Source organism: Vulpes vulpes, chromosome 4 (genome assembly GCF_048418805.1).
Source record: "Vulpes vulpes isolate BD-2025 chromosome 4, VulVul3, whole genome shotgun sequence".
In the NCBI taxonomy this organism is placed as follows: Eukaryota; Metazoa; Chordata; class Mammalia; order Carnivora; family Canidae; genus Vulpes; species Vulpes vulpes.
In genome coordinates, this window is record NC_132783.1 from 95,589,483 (window position 1) to 95,603,874 (window position 14,392).

The window sequence follows — 14,392 nt, forward strand, 5'->3', positions numbered from 1 at the left end:
AGAGGTGCAGGGTGGCCTAAAAGCGGGAAAATTGGTTTGGTTGAAAGTTTGCATATGAAGCCATTAGACTCCCAGATACCATTCCCCCCATCCATGCAGTGAGGGAGCTGACACCCCACCCCACCTCCCCACACACTAGAAAATATACTTAGAGCCTCCTTCCTGGAGAGGCTGAATCAGAAAGATCTGTCCCCGGGGCACTAGGCCTGGTAGAGGTGGGGCACCACAGCAAAACAGGTGGCTAAGTGAAAGACTGCATACCAAATGGTGACCCTCTCAGCCCCTACCCCCATCTCCGTCCCAAAAGCACTGGCAGATGATGATAGAGCACCTCCTCCAACCACCAGAAATGAAAAACAGAGAAAATGGACCCACTCAAGAGAAAAAAACCTACAGATTCTGAAATGTGGGGCAACCATTGGGTCACATTATGACGTGGCCTCCAAAAGAAAAGTTCCCCCACAACCCAGGGACCCCACTGGACTTAGAGCCTTGTTCTTAGTCATGAACAAGGACCATCAGACATTGAAGGGAAGACAGATGCCATAGCATGCTGGAGCTGCTTATGAAAACTGCCATAGCTATAAGAATTTTACAAGCTGGTTGGCATTATATTTGTGGCTTGAAATCAGCCAGGGTGGAAGTATTTACACCATGGAAATTGGCAAATACAAAAACAAATTGTAGAAACCTGTACACCAGTGATGGACACTGAAAAATCCAAGCCAAATCAAACAAAAACAATGGGAAAAGGAAACTCAGAAGCTGATTGTTATTATAAATCTTGTAGTATTATTTAAATTTTTAAAATTCAGTACCCAGGGGGTACTTCCACTGGCTCAGTTGGTGGAGCATGAGATTCTTGATATGGGGGTTGTGAGTTGGTGCCACACGTTGGGTGTAGAGAGTACTTAAAAATAAAATCTTTGAAAAAAAATTCAGGCCCATACTACACTGCTAAAGCAAGCACTGTTATAAGGTTGCTCCAGGTTGCCCGGTCAACATGAGAGAATGGCACCTGGTCAACTAAGAACTGGGTGTGTTCTAGGAATTGGAAAGAGGAGCCCTGTGGCTGGAGCAAAGGGAGAGAAGGGCAGGGAGGGAAACAGGGATAGGGAAGCAGGCAGAGGCAGCCAGTACCTGACCCTGTAAGACTCGGTGTGGATGGTCTGCTGTATTCTAAGGAAAATAGAGGGTCATTTCGAGGTTTTAACCAGGGGAGTGACAGAGACTAAGAGGCAAGAATAGAGAGATATTTTGGAGGCAGGACATTTGAAATTCACGTAATTTAACCTCTGTGGCAACCCATTTTGCGGACAGAGAAACAGACTCAAAGGAGCTCACAGCTACAAGTGAGGGGGTCTCTCCCATGCACAGAGGGAAGAGTGCAACCTTCACCTTCTGCCAGGGCTCCAGCAGGAGGGGAAAACCCCAGTTCAGCTGTGAACCCCAAACCTTCAAAATATTTGTCCTTTCTGACCTGGTAACCCAACAAACCTAAAATAAGGAAGCTCTTTCAGCAGCAAATTGCTCATCACGAGTGGTTATTTATGATCATGGAAAATGGAAGTAACTAAGCGTGGAAACACCAAGGAATGGTCAAGAAAGATGTCATCAACATCTCAATGGAATACCTCAATGGACTGCCTAAGTGGTGGCTGTTAAGCCTTATGGCAGTGAGCACCAATGCTACCACATAAGGAAGATCTACTCCGCACCAGACACTGAGCTGGGCACTACTCGACACGAGAACACTCATGATAGGCACCGCTATATCCACTTTACATGGGGAAACTAAAGGTCAGAGATGCAAATTGCTTATAGACCCTCAAGAGAAGCAACAGAGGCTCTCTGGGCAATTCCCGCCCTCCTCTGAGCCCATTTCCTCATTTGTAAGATGGGACTGACAACCCTAAGGAGTCATAAGGGGTTGGAGGAATGAATGGGAATAGACCGTGCCAGCTCACCACTCAGCACACAGAAGGTGCTCAGCAAATGCAAATCCCTTCCTTCTGCCTATTGTGGGGTCATCTTCACCTTATGACTGCTACTCCCAGTCCTCCGTGAGAAACAGGTGGCCGTGCTGTGGAGGGTGCTGGCTTGATGTGGCTGAGGTCAAATGTAGTGACTGAGGCAGTCCTGGAGCTGGTCATGGAGGTGGGGTTGGAACCAGGACATCAGTTTGCCTGGGGGTAGGGATGACAGTGGGGATGGAAGCCATGATGGTGGTGGTGGTGATGAGGTCGGGACGGATGCACTTGTAACATTTGTGATGATGAGGGTGGAGAGGCAGATGGAGCTGGTGGCAGCCCATGGGGGGAGGGGTGACAGCAGCAAGCGCGCAGCAGCCCCACAGGTGGAGTTGGACACTGGTGATGGTGGTAGGCTGCTGGCATCCACCACATGGCAAAATCCCGGGTACGTTTACACTGGCTGGATGCAGCTAGCCCTGACTTCCCCTTGCTGTGCAATCTTGGACCTCACTCCTCACCTCTTCTGTTGTCCTGCCTCCTCTCCTTCAGAGGTGACTCAGCAGCCACAGGACAATTAGTGAGTAAGTATGTAGCCACAGGCATGCAACATGTGCTTTTCACCATGACAAAGTACAATGGGGAAAAGAGGAAACTCCTGCCCTGGGGACCCACTCCTCCTAGGGAAGGATGGCAAGGATGGGCCATATGCTATGCCTGGCACTTTGTACCTGTGCCATCCACTTCAGCACATCACAATCCAGGAGCAGAAGGGACGTCGTCATCCAGTCAGTAATGAGATCAGAACCCAAAGCAGGAAGTCTGTGCTCTCTCTTTCCCAGCTTCTGGTTTTCTCTTCCTCATCAGCCAGACTTCCCCCAGGCACTGCAGGGCTCCCAAGGACAAGGTAGAAGGAGAGCACCCTTCACTGGTAGCTTCATCCTCCAGGGTCACTGAGGTCCCCTTCCTATAGCCAGCTACACTTATCGCTCGTGGAAGCTTCTTTCAACTTCCCCTCCCATTCTCAAGGGGCCTCAAGAAGCCTTCTGATCCTTACTCAGAGCAACAGTGATGACGCTCTACACCAGAGTAGGGCATACCCAAAGTCTTGCCCCTGCATCTGGTCCAGACCATCCCTCCAGAAGGGAGAGGTGGCTATCAACCTCCTTTACATCAGAGTTTCAAGGAGGATGAGGCTCCTGCCAATGTCTCCAAGCCAGCTGGGGGCAAAGTTGGATGCCGCCCCTCTGACTCCCATCCCACCCAGTCCAGTGCTCTTTCTGGACTCCACCCTGAGTTTCAAACAATCTTGGCCCCTTGTTAGAGACTTTTTACACACACGCACTCATTTGATCATAATGAGGCCAAAGTTCTTTGGGCCAGAGTGTCATTTCTGGATTTGGTCATTTGAGAAAAATGCAAACAGGGCCCGTGTGAGCTGGAGAAGGAACAAGAATAAACCTCCCCCACTGGGCATGGCTACTCCCAAGCACAAACCTCTGCCATGGCTCTGGCTGGCTGCAGGGACACACTTCCTGCCCCTGGGCCCTGCAGGCTAAGTCCTCATGGGTCCTAGGTTTCTCTTCCCAACAAGCTGCTCCCCTTCCCCGTCCTGTGGTCCAGTGGCACTAAATGCTCCTGTTCTCAGTCCACACCCTCTATTTCCCCCCCCCCAGGCATTTGCATATGCTGCCCCCTGCACCCAGAACGCTTTCCCTTGCCTTCTGCATATATGCAAATTCTCTCCATCCTCTAAGGCCTGGTCAGGTGCCCTGCCACTCTTCATGCTTTGGTGGGCCCCTCTTCTGGCCTCTAAGTTCCTGGTCTCCCAGCAAGGGCAGGGGACAGAGCAATTGCAAATGTACAAGACTTGAATGGAGTTGCCTATGGTCTGGGACTGGGGAAAGGCCTTCACGGTGCCCTGGCCAATCCACCCCGGGCTTCTGCTACACCATCTGCCCAGGTCCTCTGCTACGCCAGGTAGCCTGGGCTCAAAGGAGGCAGTCTCTCCTCAGCCCCAATATCATGCAGCCACATGCAGAGGCTCTTTTTACCTCTTCCATCTCTCAGGTTGCCTTCTAAAAAATAGGACTCTATACATTCTAGAAATTCTAGCTTCCTTCCTCCCACACTTTCCTTACTCTCAAAAAGTTGCTTAGAAGAGGGGCAAAAAAGGGCACAGAGGTGAATGAGAGTACTTCTCAACCTTTGCTGGCTGCATGATACATGCAGGGCCCCCCGGGAGGCCCCTCTGGCTGGAAGGAGGTTCCCCCGCCCTGGCCCTGGAAGCACTGGATCCTTGGCCCCAGTGGGAGGAGGCACCAGCCACAGGTCCCAACAGTCCAGGGCTCTCAGACTATCTCCCAGACTGGGAGTGAGGATACTAGATGTGCCCAGGGCCTCCAGAAGGACCAGAGAGGAAAGTGGCCCTCATCACCCACAGGCCACCCAAGAGCTAACTTGCCCACCACGGCCACTACCACCTCCAGCTCACCACATACTTTCACTTCTGCTCTTTACTTCTCACAGCTGTGCTCTAGCTGTAGGAATTATTGTCCCAGGGTCCAGGTGAGAAAACTAAGGCTCAGAGAAGCTCAAAGAGTGATATCCAAGAGCAAGGGACACAGTGTTAGATAATGACTAGCTTTAAATCCAGGAGTCCCTAGGGATGCCTGGGTGGCTTAGCAGTTGAGCATCTACCTTTGGCTCAGGGTATGATCCTGAATCCCGGGATCGAGTCCCACATAGGGCTAGGTTAGGGACACAGTGTTAGATAGTGACTAGCTTTAAATCCAGGAGTCCCTAGGGATGCCTGGGTGGCTTAGCAGTTGAGCATCTACCTTTGGCTCAGGGCATGATCCTGAATCCCGGGATCGAGTCCCACATAGGGCTTCCTGCATGGAGCCTGCTTCTTCCTCTGCCTGTGTCTCTGCTGCTCTGTGTATCTCTCATGAATAAATAATTAAATCTTTAAAATTTAAAGAAAATCCAGGAATCCCTGGAGTCCCTGGGCAAGCCTTCGTCTGGGCTCCAATCGACTCCATGGGCAAATGCTGGCCCATCCAGGGAGCACTGGTGCAAGGCTGTGGAAGCCAAGGGCACCAGGCTCCCTGCCATGGGGTGCCTCCAGTGTTCATCACCCTGACTGCTTCAACAGCAGACAGATAATGGAGTCAAAGGGTCCTGGTTTTCATTCCAGAATCACACTTACTCACTGTACTCTATGGCCCCAGCACCCCACTCCCCAGGCAAGCCCTTCAGTGTCCTTGCTAAGAAACGGGGTGAGGTTAAGAACCATAGAGTCCAAAAAAAAAAAAAAAAAGAACCATAGAGTCCACACACAGGTTTCCATCAGTTGGATCCCACTGTTCCCTGAGCCCGAGCTGGGCATCTGGTGCCCCAGCCCCGCAGTGCCTGCCTAGGCCTACCCTGCCCACGGCTCTCCGCTGAGTCTCCACCTGGCACCCAAGTCTGGAATGAGCCAGAGCTGAGGGCAAGCCCCCAGTCCTGACACTTCCTAGCACTGGCTGAGGTGGCACTCAAATCCATGGTGGACCAGAGGTCCGGCTCTGCTTCAGGGCTCCCCAGCTCCCTTCCCATGCTGTGACCGCCCTGATTCTACAGATATGGAAACCAGGGTCCAAAAGAGCTACAGAGCCCCACAAAGCCAGGATGGAGCTAAGATCTGAACCCAAGCAGTTGAGCTCAGGGCCCCATTCTTTGTCCTTGCTCTGGGAGAAAGCCCAGTCACTCTGTCTTTACCCCCTTGAGCTTCTTGTGAGAGAGGCCCAGGCAGGCTACCGTGCTTGCCTGAGGGAACTGCCTCCCTTCTGTCCTATGAAGAAAACTCCCTGTGTCCAAATGACCCCAGGACTTGGAAGGGAGGGGAGCCATCAGAATCTGGGAATCGTACCAGCCCCACACTGAGAGGAAACAGGCCTCACTGTCAGACTGGGAAGCTGCTCCAGATCCACCCAACCCAGTACCGGCACTCCCACCCAGCTGGGTGGGACCCCCAGAGCCCACCTCAGCTCCTACAACCCCACTCGGTCCCTACCCCTGGCCAGAAGTCTCCTGAGCCCCTGCTGCAGCCAGGCTGGGCAGTCCCTACCTGTGCCCCAGAGGGGCTGTGGAGGTGGTGGATGGGCACCGGCGGGCACCTTCTGGGGCCTGTGACAGCGCAGCAGCCGGCAGACTTTGGCACCATCTCCTCCTCCCCTGAGCAATCATTAACCCTGCCAGAGACCACACCCCCCAGGATGGTAAGGATGGGACTGACTCCTCGACAGGCTCGGACCATGGTTAGTGAGGGGGCAAGAGGGCAGGACTGAGGTGACACGGAATGGGAGGCTCCGGCCACGGGAGAAAAGGCCTGGCAGAGCCTGAGCCCAGAGGACCTGCAGGAGGTGGGCAGGGTAACAGTCAGAAAGTGACACCTAGGAGCCCCATCCCCTCCTAGCTAGAAGAGGCCTCAGTGACAGGAAGCCTGTGGAGAAGGCGAGAGAGTGGTTAGGTGAGGAGAGGGATCAAACGTGGAGGCTTCAGAGGCATCTGTGAGGTTTTCAGAGAAGAGGGAGGGCAACCATGAGCTTGAATAATGCACTCTCCTGCCTATTGTTGCTAATATTCCCGTTCACTGAGCCCCTCAGGAGGTATCTCCCCTCCCCCAGAGGCTCATCCACCCCCAGGCTGGCTTTGGGTTTTTTTAAAGATTTTATTTCTTTATTTAACAGAGAGAGAGAGAGCAAGCACAAGGAGGCAGTGGCAGGCCGAGGCAGAGGGAGAAGCAGGCTCCCTGCTGAGCAGGGAGGATGTGGGGCTTGAACCCAGGACCTTGGGATCATGACCTGAGCCAAAGGCACATGCTTAACTCCCTGAGCCACCCTGGCTTTAAATACCATCCAGGTGCTGTGGGCTCCCAGCAGGGTCTGAGCCCCCAGATCCCTCTCTGGCCGCTGGCCCAAACATCCCTGTGTTGATCTGGGAGAAAGAAGACCCCCAGTACGAGGTCACCAGCCATTCTTTGGTGGCCCTCTCCTCATGGGCAAGGACAGTGCCCAACTCAATAGATATAGATTAGATGTTACTATATGTCAGGCACTTTATTACGTATGTTTGTTCCCTACCCCCACTTACAACCCCCTAAATTTAAAACAGATGATCAAAGTACACATGCTTTGCGTACACCCATGTTCATAACATCCTTATTCACATTAGCTAAAACGTGGAAACAACCCAGTGTCCATTGACAGATGAATGGATGGACAAAATGTGGTGTGTACACACAATGGAGTGTTATTCAGCCTTAAAAAGGAAGGAATTTATCACACATGCCACAATGTGGATGAGCCTTGAGGTCATTATGCTGAGTGAAATAAGCCAGTCACAGAAGGACACATACTGTATAATTCTACTTACACAAGGTGTCTAAAGTAGTTGGACTCATAGGAACAGAAAGTAGAATGGTAGTTACCAGAGGGGCTGGGGGAGAGGGAGTAAGTTGTTTAATGGGGACAGAGTTGTAGTTTTGCAAGATGAAATTAGTTCTGGAAAAAAAAAATTAGTTCTGGAGATGGATGGTGGGGATGGTTTTACCACATTATAAATGTCCTTAATATTTCTGAATTGTACATTTGAAAATAGTAAAATTGTGAGTTTTATGTGTATTTTAGCACAGTTTTAAAAATGGAAAGGAAATATATGTTTCAACAAGCTTTAAAAGATGAAGAAAACAGGATGAAGGGAAAAGGTATGAGAAAAACAAAAATATAGGCCTGAAGAGAATCCACAAAATATTTGAGTTCTGGTTACTGGTCAGAAGGTCATGAATTGCACTCTAAGCTTCTCAGCAGACAAAGCAAAGAAAAAAAAAACAGGATCCGTTACGTCCAGTATCCACCCACTGAATACACACACACACACACACACAGGGGCAGGGATATGGAGGGGAGGGAGACAGCATGCCAACTGTCAGGATCTGGGAGCCAAGGTGATTTGAGTTCTGATACCCAAGGGGCATGTCCTCTTGTGTGTCTCCAAGGAACAGACACTGCAGGAGGTGGACGGCACTTGCGACGATTATTATAAGGTGATTGTTAAGGGGTGCTTGGCTGGCTTAGTTGGTGGGGCATGTGACTCTTTATCTCAGGGTTGTGAGTTCAAGCCCCATGTTGGGTATGGAGATTACTTAAAAATAGTAAAATCTTGGGTCACCTGGGTGGGTCAGCGGTTGAGTGTCCACTTTCAGCTCAAGAAGTGATCTCTGATCCAGGATCCTGTGAGGAACCTGCTTCTCCCTCTGCCTGTGTCTCTGCCTCTCTGTCTGTGTCTCTCATGAATAAATAAATAAAAATTTTAAAAAAATAATAAAATCTTTTAAAAGGGGTGCCTAGGTGGCTCAGTCAGTTGGGTGTCCGACTCTTGATTTCGGATCAGGTCATCAGGATCTTGGGATGGAGCTCTGCATGGGGCTCGGAGCTCAGTGTGGAGTCTGCCTGAGGTTTTCTCCCTCTGACCCTCTCCTGCTTCATGCTCTCTCTCTCTCTTTCTCCCTCTCTCTGTCGAAAATAAATAAAATCGTTTTTAAAAAGTGGTTGTTATGAGATTGGGCTCAGGGGCCAGATGGCCAGGTTCATTGTGATGGGGTAAGTTACATCACCTCTCTAAGCCTCAGTCCCTTGTCTATAATTGTGGATAACGTATGAAATCTATCTCAAAGGTGGTGGTGAGGCTGAAGGGAAGTCGTGCATTTTAAGTCCTGAGCACAGTCGTGGGATTGAGCCCTATGTTGGGCTCTGTGCTCAGCAGTGTCCGCTGGAGATTCTTTCTCTCCTTCCCCCTCTGCCTCTCCCCACGCTCATGTTATAAATAAGTAAATAAATAAATAAAAGTCATTTAAAAAATAAAGTCCCAAGCACAGTGTCCAACACAGCATAGAGTTCCAATGGATATTAGTTTTGTCATGATGTGGTGGGATCGCTGGTGATCTAACTACCGAGAAGGGCAGGCAGCTCCCCAAAAGGCTCCAGGCTCCAGGCCTCCCCAGACCAAGGGAGTCAGCCTGGTCTCTCTGCCCAGCTCCAGGTAGGGCAGACCCCAAACCGAAGCCCCTTCCCTCCCTTCCTGCTCTGACACCTGGGGCCAGCAGCTCTGAATCACTGCTCCAGTCACTACTCCAGTCGTTGCTCTAGCCTGCCAGACCTTTGGACAGCATCTGGATGATCCAGGTGTGGCCCAACGGTGCTCTGCCCGTCGCGAGTAGCACCTGTCTGCCTGCCACAATGCAGCCTGAGAAGCTCACTGAGCTCAGGGCTGTGAAAATCCAGATCTGAGTAAGCCTCAGGCCCAGGGTCAGCTTCAGGCAAAGGTAGGCTGTTAGTTATAAAGTAGGCTAAGAGGCAAGATGTGGATTCAGATGATGTGGGTCCTAATCCCCTCCCTACCACTTACCAGCTGGGGGCCTTGGCCATCTGCCTGAACCTCAATGTCCTCATCTATAAAATGGGTATAACAGAAGAATCCAACTCAAGATTTGTTATAAAGATTAGTCAGGTAGGTGCAGCTCTCTCTCTCTTGAGCTCACCCACTCTCATATCTGGAGAATGTACTTTTTGCTTTCATAAACTTTCCTGCTTTTGTTACTCATCCCCTATAAAAAAATCAGGTGATACAGTAAAGCACTTAGCCCAAGAGCAAGTAACAGATGTACACATGATATAAAAATTCAGATACACACCCAGGGCTCCTTCCCAGCCACTGTTCTAAGTGTGTGGTTTTTTAAAATTTTGTCAGAAAAACTTCTCACTGCTTATCTTTGCTGGCAACCTACTGTGTGTACCCACTATGTACTCAGAAATTGATCAAGTTGAAATCAAATCCTCACTTGCCTCTGACTGGCTGGATGACATTGGGCAAGTCACTCCTCTCTGAGCTGCCCCTAGTTCATCTGCAACATGGAGGTACCATACACCTCCCCTGCCCGCCCCGCAATGTACAACTTCAGAGGTTGACCTGGAGAGCCTGAGCTGAGAGTGGCTCTTTTTTTAAAGATTTTATTTATTAAAAAATATATATATTATTTCTTTTTTTGACAGAGAGAATGAGAGAGAGAGTACAAGTAGAGAGAGCATCAGGCAGAGGGAGAGGGAGAAGCAAGCTCTCCACAGAGCAGGGAGCTGATGCGGGGCTCAAACCCAGGACCCTGGGATCATGACCTGAGCTGAAGGCAGATAGATGCTTAACCGGCTGAGTCACCTAGGTGCCCCTGAGAGTAGCTCTTTGCTGTGAATGTGTCCAATCCCTCAACTTCCCAGTCACCCCCTCCATGTTGCACACAGCTTAGTAGTATGCAAAATTTCTTCCTTACTCTGTTCTACAGCAAAGGGACCAGCCCAAGAACAGTCCCTTATGTCAGACACTCACCAGCCTTCAACCCTAGAAAGAATTTGGGACCCAAGAAACCAACTCCTCTCTAACCCCAGACCCCTGAGCTCCCTTCCAGGGCACACATTCCCCCTAAAGCACTCTTTCCAAGCAGCTGTTCCATCATGGCTTGCAAGCCTGTGGTGATGGGAGTTCACCTTCTCACATGGCCTCCACTCCATGACCCCAACTATACATGTTTCATTGAGTTGAGAGCTGCCCTGACCACTTCCATCAGGTCTACCTTCTGAGAGTACTAGATCCTGCTTCCTGTCTCTGCTGTGAGACAGCTCCTCCAGAGCTTTCCCTCAGGCCCCTCTAACCATTCCCCACTACCACCCAGAGGTAGGCATAGCGGCCACGCAGACCCAGGTTCACATTCCAGCTCTGTCCCTTTTCTGGCTGCGTGACCCAAGGAAAGCCTCTCTCTCTCTCTCTGAGCTTTAGGTTCCACATCAGGAAAATAAGGGAAAATAATCATGCGGCTGTTTCCTTTCAGTGAAGTTAGTGGAGTTCTAAGATGGAAAATAATGCCTCTGAGCCCTCTAGGAATGTGACTTGATGCCACATGGCCTTCCTGGGCCGCCTCCCCGCCACTTCGGTGTTCATTCAACAGACAGAGATTGACACTTACTTTATGCCAGGCACTGTGCTTGGTGCTGGGCACTGGCAGGATTGGAGGGGACCAGGCCTTCCTGCCCCACAGAGGGATAATCTGTATGAGAGCAGAGTAGACTAGGTAGACAAGGAAAAAGGGAAGCCCAGGCACAGGGAATAGTATGTACAAAACCCCCTTCCAGAAAGAGCCTGACCTTTGGGGGAACTGAAAGACCAAGGCTGGAGCTCAGAGGCCATTTGTTCAGAAGATTGAGTTTCAAAATGATTGTACATTTGTACAGTGGAATACTATTCCATGATTTAGAGACATCTCTGTGTTCATGGCAGTATTATTCACAGTAGCTGAGAGACATGGAAACAACCTAACTGTCCAGATGAATGGATAAAAAAAAGATGTGGGATACATACACAGTGGGATATTAATTCAGCCACTAAAAAAAAAAAAAAAAAAAAAAAAAAAAAGGAACTCCTACCATTTGTGACAACATGGATGGACCTGGATGGCATCATGCTAATAAGCCAGACACACAAATACTGTATGGTGTCATTATATGTGGAATTTTTTAAATTTTTTAATTCTATGTTTTTTAAGTAAATAATTTATTTATTTGTGTGAGAGGGAGCATAAGTGAGAGGGGCAGAGGAAGAGGGAGAGAGAAAATCTCAAGCTGGTTCCATACCAAACACAGAACCTGACACAGGACTTGATCCTAGGAGCCTGAGATCACATCTTGAGCTGAAACCAAGAGTTGGACGCTTAACCAACTGAGCCACCCAGGTGCCCCTATATGCGGAATAAGCCCGTATATGTGGAATCTTAAAAAAAAAAAAACGATGAATATGTAGAAACAGATTGTAACATGGTGGTTGCCAGGGTGCCAGGGGCTGGGGCAGGAGGGAAATTGATGTTGGTCAACGGTACAAACTTTCACTTATAAGATGAATATGTTCAGGGGAGATTTAATGTACAGCATGTGACTACAGTTAACAATACTGTATCTTATTCTTGAAAGCTGCTATGAGAGTGAGCTTTATTTAGGTTCTCTGTTAACAACAAAGTGGCAGGGGCAGCCCTGGTGGCTCAGCAGTTTAAGCGCCACCGTCAGTCCAGGGCGTGATCCTGCAGACCCAGGATCAAGTCCCACATTGGGCTCCCTGCATGGAGCCTGCTTCTTCCTCTGCCTGTGTCTCTGCCTCTCTCTGTGTGCCTCTCATGAATAAACAAATAAAGTCTTTAAAAAAACAACAACAAAATGGTAATTATGTGAGGGGAAGGATACCACAACCAAGGTTATTGTGGTAACATTTTGCAACATATACATGTATCAAATCATCATATTGTACATGTTGAACTTATAATGTCATATATCGGATATATTTCAATAAAGCTGGGGCTGATGGTGGGAAGGATGGGACTTTAGATAGGATCTCAAAAATATGATGACCACTGAAATTAGGCTGTAAATACAGAGCCAGCCATTCCATCAATCTAAAGTTCTAAACACATATAACTAATCATTAGTGATGGGGTGATGGGAATAGGGACACCTGGGTGGCTCAGTGGTTGAGCATCTGCCTTCAGCTCACGGTGTGATTCTGGAGTCTGGGGATTGAGTCCCACATCGGGCTCCCTGCATGGACCCTGCTTCTCCCTCTGCCTGTCTCTGCCTTCTCTCTCTCTCTGTCATGAATAGATAAGTAAAATATTTTTTAAAAAATAGTGACAGAAATAGATGAATAGTTATATCTGGAGGGAAATGACTTGGAGGGGGCAAGAGAACTTTCTGGGTTGATGAAAATGTTCCAGATCTTGATCAGAGTTTTAGTTATGTGGAGATATACATTTATGAAAAATTCACTAAACTATACACATAAGATTCGTGTATTTTACTGTATATCTGCAAACTATATCCTAAATTAGGCCTTAATGTAGATGCAGTTCTGATGAAGGGAAGGGGAAGAAAGAAACATGTTTGTTGAGAGATGAACCACATTAAGGCAGAAAGCAGGCTTCAGGTGTCAGGAGTGAGTAGAAATCCCCAACTCTGCCACTTCTAGCAAAATCTCTTCACTTCACTAATGCCTCAGTTTTCAAATCTATAGAACAGGGATAATAATGATTTTCCCTTACTGAATTGCTAGACTTTAAAGAATAACAAGGTAATTTACATTAACCATTTAGAACATTGCTTCGCACATGGTAAAAGCTTAACAAACAGAAGCTTATTTTTATTTTTCAAGATTTTATTTATTTATTCATGAGAGACACAGAGAGAGGCAGAGACAGAGGCAGAGGGAAGAGAAGCTGGCGCCATGCAAGGAGCCCAGTGCGGGACTCGATCCTAACCTGGGATCACCCCTGGGCCAAAGGCAAACGCTCAACTGCTGAGCCACCCAGATGTCCCTATTTTATTTTTTTAAAGATTTTATTTATTCATGAGACACACAGAGGCGGAGACACAGGTAAAGGGAGAAGCAGGCTCTCTGTGGGGAACCCTATGCGGGACTTGATCCCAGGACCTAGCATCAGGACCTGAGCCGAAGGCAGAAGCTCAACCACTGAGCCACCTAAGTGGCCCCCAAACGGAAGCTTTAAAAAATAAGTCGGCCTCCAGACAACTGGCAGAGCAGCCAGTCCCTGGGTTGAGAAAAGCCTGCCTCGTGGGGGCAGCCCCTGCGAGGGGAGGTCTGCAGGGACTACGACAGGACCCGGCGGCGCGGGGCAAGCTGGGAGTTGTAGTTCTCGCCAATCCAAGACGCCCCCGGACGCCGAGCGAAGAGGATCCGCAACCAGGATCCCCTCTGGGAGTGGGGAGTGCCCAGCACGAGCAGAGAGCAAACGAGCTCTGCTCCAGGCTGCCTCTAGCGATGGGCCAACGCGTCCTGTTGCCTCTGGAGTCTCCTAACCTCTCTAAAGAGGTGTCAACGCTCCCAGTTCGAAGACCACGAGACAGGCTCAGAGAAGGGGCCAAAGCCGGGAACCACGCTCCGCTGACCCCAGTCTTTAGTTTGTATACCGGCCCTGCCTCCTCAGTGCGAAGCCGGGGGAGGGGACGGACTCTCTGGGAAGCGAAGGTTCTTTGAACGGCCACGGAGTCGCGTTATGCTCCTGGTGTCACAGAGGAGACAGAGTCGGTCACTCGCCCAAGGTCACGCAGGCAGTAGCGCGCCGCTGGGACGCCAGACGCCGGGCGCTTTGCCCTTGCGCGCCCTCTGCCGCCGGAAGCCGAGGGGCGTGGCCCGCGGACGGTGGAGGAGCCGCAGAGGATTCAAATCCTTGAATCCGCCCCCCCCGCCCTCGCCTTGGTGCAGTCCTGGTAGTTCCGCAGGCGCACGGGAGCGGGGGGTGAAGCTCCGCAGCCGGCGTAGGCGCGGGTGGTGAG

General features: G+C 49.8%; 1 protein-coding gene across 3 annotated transcripts in view; it reads right to left on the bottom strand.

Annotated features, from left to right (window-relative positions):
• CDHR2 (cadherin related family member 2) overlaps nt 1-6,170 on the bottom strand; it is a 35,612-nt gene extending 29,442 nt beyond the window's left edge. The window contains exons 1-3 of one of the 3 annotated variants that reach the window (XM_072756541.1): nt 6,082-6,135; nt 2,702-2,863; nt 2,038-2,186 (exon numbers count right to left, since the gene is read on the bottom strand). The gene's annotated coding sequence lies outside the window, so the exon portion shown is untranslated. Of the gene's footprint in view, nt 1-2,037; nt 2,187-2,701; nt 2,864-6,081 lie in introns of all 3 variants that reach the window. The other 2 variants (XM_072756540.1, XM_026006638.2) reach the window with 2 other exon arrangements.
• Nucleotides 6,171-14,392: the final 8,222 nt, after the last annotated feature.